The sequence below is a fragment of the Tamandua tetradactyla genome, chromosome 1, assembly GCF_023851605.1.
Source record: "Tamandua tetradactyla isolate mTamTet1 chromosome 1, mTamTet1.pri, whole genome shotgun sequence".
Lineage (NCBI taxonomy): Eukaryota > Metazoa > Chordata > Mammalia > Pilosa > Myrmecophagidae > Tamandua > Tamandua tetradactyla.
The window spans coordinates 38581272-38585678 of NC_135327.1; the positions used below are offsets into that span (position 1 = coordinate 38581272).

At 42.2% G+C, this 4407-nt stretch overlaps 1 pseudogene; it reads right to left on the minus strand.

Annotated features, from left to right (window-relative positions):
- Positions 1-717: 717 nt before the first annotated feature.
- LOC143684102 (abl interactor 2-like) lies at positions 718-3898 on the minus strand (annotated as a pseudogene).
- Between the last annotated feature and the right edge of the window lie 509 nt (positions 3899-4407).

Genomic DNA, 4407 nt, shown 5'->3' on the forward strand with positions numbered 1-4407 from the left:
CACCATCTGGCTCTCATACACTACTACACTTGTCCATCTTTCGATCGAGTTCCTCTATCATTTGCAGTATATCACGTTCAAGACCTACACTTGAAATATTAGGAGTTATTGCCTTCGTCCTTTCACCCAGCACAGGGAGGTTACCTATCAAGGCTCTATTCTGGCCAAGTCACAGAGACTGGGAAGAACCCATGTTGATACCTAGTCATAAGTTGGGCAATCATCAGTGTTCACGTACTGAGCACACCAAGCCCTCCTGCATTTTTTCAGTATTTTTCATTTACTGATGACAGAAGTAATGATGAAAGCCATATGCCTTAAAAACTCCACTAAGTTTGATGCTGTAATTGTGCAGATGAAAAAAAAAACACAACCCCTAACCAGGACCATTCCAGCCAATCCTAAAGAACACCTAGGGCAATATATAAGATTCCACAAGGGATCCATGCATTAGAATAACTTTCCAGAAACCTACAATCTCCATATGGGTCCCTGGTTCAGATAAGTCCTGAAACCTAGCCCAGCCTCTCCAGAACATCAGATAGTTCCATCTCCCTAACCCATATTAGTGACAGACACCACCCGCCCCTGCAAATAAAGGTAGTTTTTAATCATTTGTATCCTTCATTCATTTCACTGGAGGGAAATTCCCAGGGTTGTCTGAAAATCTGGGAAGACCTGATTATTCCTGTGAGGGAATCACAGCCCTGCTGAGCTTTACTCAGAATAAAGAATGATAAACTCACCCTAATTCCCAGAAAAGAGTCCAGTCACTCCATTCTTCACTCCCCCCTAAGATTCAAACTCTTACCAAGAGCAGCCACTTCAGAGTCCAGTCACACAAAAATCAGGAGGGTATTTACTTTTTCCACAGCCATGGGAATAAGGTTAGCAACAGGTTAACACAGGTCATACATGATATTCAGAGAGCACAGTAGCAAGTCTTTTATTCCTAGCGACTGTCAAGAAATCGGAAAATAACTGCTATTTCCCCCCCCAAAAAAAAACCCCAAATTTTTTCTGTTTTTTCCCCTGTAGCATCTTAAAAAATTATTAAGAAATCTTTACACACATACAGTCCATCCACAGTATATAATCAATGACTCACAATATCATCACATACTTGTGTATGCATCACCATGATCATTTTTAGAACATTTGTATCATTCCAGAAGAAGGAATTAAAATGAAAAAGAAAAAACCCACACATCCCATATCCCTAATTCCTGGCTTTCATTGACCACTAGTATTTCAATCTACCCAATTTTTTTACCCCTACCCCCCTATTATTTATCTATTTATTTTTCCTTATTGTTTTTACTCACCTGCCCATATCCTGGATAAAAGGAACATCAGGCACAAGGTTTCCACAATCACATTGTAAAAGCTATGTAGCTAATTGTCTTCAAGAATCGAGGCTACTGGAATAGAGTTCAACAGTTTCAGGCACTTCCCTCTAGGCACTCCAATGCATCATAAACTAAAAATGAATATCTATATAATGCATAAGAATAACCTCCAGGATAACCTCTCGATTCTGTTTGAAATCTCTCAACCACTGAAACTTTATTTTGTCTCATTTCTCTCTTCCCCCTTTTGGTCAAGAAGCCTTTCTCAATCCCATGATGCTGGGTGCAAGCTCATTCCAGAAATCCTGCCCCACGTTGCTAGGGAGATTTACATGGCAGTCATGTCCCATGTAGGGGGACAGGCAGTGGGTTCACCTGCCAAGGTGGCTTAGACAGAGGCCACATCTGAGCAACAAAACAGCTTCTCTGTGGGTTATTCTTGGGCACAATTATAAGTAGGCTTAACTTCTTCTTTGCAAGAATAAGTTTCACAGGGTCCAAACCCGAGAGCGAGGGCTTGACCTATTGAACTGGTTGTCCCCGCTGCTTGTGGGAATGTCAGGAATTCCCCTGATAGGGAAGTTGAATATTTCCTCCTTTCTTCCCAGTCCCCCAAAGGGACTTTGCAAATACTTTTTTATTTTCTGTCAAAATTACTCTAGAATATATCAGAGCATCACACTAACCTGTACAAACCAACAAGATCTCATGCCCTAGTCAAGATTCTATGTAATTATGGACTAGAATAAAGTTTTTCTAGTGAAAGAAGTAAAGAAATAGTTGTTCTGACCTCCAAGATCCATCCATCAAAAACAGCACCTAAGGCTGTAATCTGTGGCTGATTATGTCTACAATCAACTAAGGCGTGTCTCCCACAATGAGATAATACAATCAATTGAATGCTTTTAAGGAAGAGAGACTTTATCACTGCTTCTTCAGCCAGCAAGCCTCTCCTGTGGAGTTCCTCCAGACCCCTCAGTGGAGCTTTCAGCTTCACCACCTTCCCTATGGATTTGGACTCTTCCATTGCCATGATTGCATGAGACACCTTTACAAATCTCATATTTACAGATATCTCCTGCTGGTTCTGTTTCTCTAGAGAACCCTGAATAATACACTCAGTTTGCTTTCTTGTTTGTCTTTGTTTTAACTCTGGGGGATAAGCACCCCCCCAATAAAAAAGTAATTTTTAATCATTTGTATCCTTCATTCATTTCACTGGAGGGGAATCCCCAGGGTTGTCTGAAAATCTAGGAAGAACTGATTATTCCTGTAAGGGAACCACAGCCCTGCTGAGCTTTACTCAGAATAAAGCATGATAAACTCAACCTAATTCCCAGAAAGAGTTCAGTCACTTCATTCTTCACTCCCTCCTACCAACCCTCATAAATAATGACATAAATAATGGCTCCTTCCTGAAAGGATAGCTCATCTTCTTTGCCTTTTGTGTAATCATAAATTGCCACAACCATTTCCAAGTAAGATTTTGGAGCCCACAGAGGGTCCCCTTCAGCATAAGGATCACTAGACTCAACTACAGCTGCTTCCTCATCTTCATAATCTTGGGGGGAGATTTATCGGGGGGGGGGGTGAAGATTCGTCAGAGACTGTTTCTTCCACAGGTAGTGGTGGAGGTGGTGTATCTGCAACTGGATTCTGGCTATAACAAGTTTCTGTGTTCATCTGATTCTGAAGGCTTGTTTGTGATGTTATGGAAGGAAGGCACCTATAGGGCAATGAGCCCCCTATGGGTGGGGGAGTCCAGTGAGATGCAGGTGTATCCATGCTGTAGAACTGAACAGGATGACCTGGAAAGACACTGGGAGGAGATAGAGTAGGAACTGCAATCGGAACCCCCACACTCCCACTGTTTTCCCAACTGTTGCTGCAACTAGTTGTGTGGCTTCCTCCAGTACAGGACTCTGCTCTGAGGGAGACATATTACGGGTTGGGCTAGGTACATAATCATTTGGTACCACTGGAGGATGCACTGGTTCCAGTGTGTGATTGGGGGAGTACCCTGAAACAGGGGGACTGGGGGGGTTTGTGAGTTGGAGGTGCGGTAAGTGGCAGCCCACCCATCTTCATGTTCTGGGTCCTCACCTTTACTCCATGTCCAATATCATCTAGAATTGTGTAGTCAACCGTTTTCTTAATATAATGAACTGGTTGTTCAAGATTGGCTGGAGAATAAGCTTATGTGCCCTTGAAGTGTTTTTATTGGTAGTAAAAATACTAATTTCCCTTCTTGCAACTTTGTTTTTATGAATATCAACTGTTTGTGAAATATGATTGATTGAAGATTCCATTCTTTGTGGTTGGGATGCCTGGATATCCAGCATCAGTAGGACATTGTGCCAAGGTGTTTATCGGCTAGGCAGTACTTGCTAAGGACTGAGTAGGCTTTGGTTTCTTCTAGGGCTCACTGCTTGTCTGCTAACTGGATGTAATTGTTCTTGCAATAATTGGCCACCCACTCCAGATACATGTTGCAAAGGGTCCGGAGGTCCCCAGATTTCCTCCTCCAGCAGCATTTGCAGCTCCACCATCTTCATATCCTCCATCTATTCCTTTTAATAACCACTTTTTTTCTGCTGACGTTTTAAAAGTGAATCCCAGACACATCTCTTCACCCCTCGTACTAGAATACGTATCTCTAAAAAATATGGATATTTTCTTATGTGACCACAATGCCATTATCACACCCAAGAAGAATCTTTATCTGAAAGGGCTGGGATTCATGTGAGGCAAGGTGCATATGGCCCGAAATTTAAGGAGGTACTCCTCCTAAGGGCAGGCCAATTGCAGGGTCCACCCCAAAGAGCGAGGGCCTCTTTAAAGTTTGCTCTGTGGGCACTTCAGTACCTCCTTACCTTCATACCAGCCCTGTTATTTGATGTTATCTAATCCTCAGTCCATACTCATATTTTCCCTACTGTCTCAAACATTTCTTGTTACAGGTGGTTTGTTCAAATCAGGCTTCCCTTTGGTTGTTCTGTCTCTAAGACTTTTTTTTTTTATCTCAGACAGTAATTACCCTGTTCTTTTTCTTGCTATT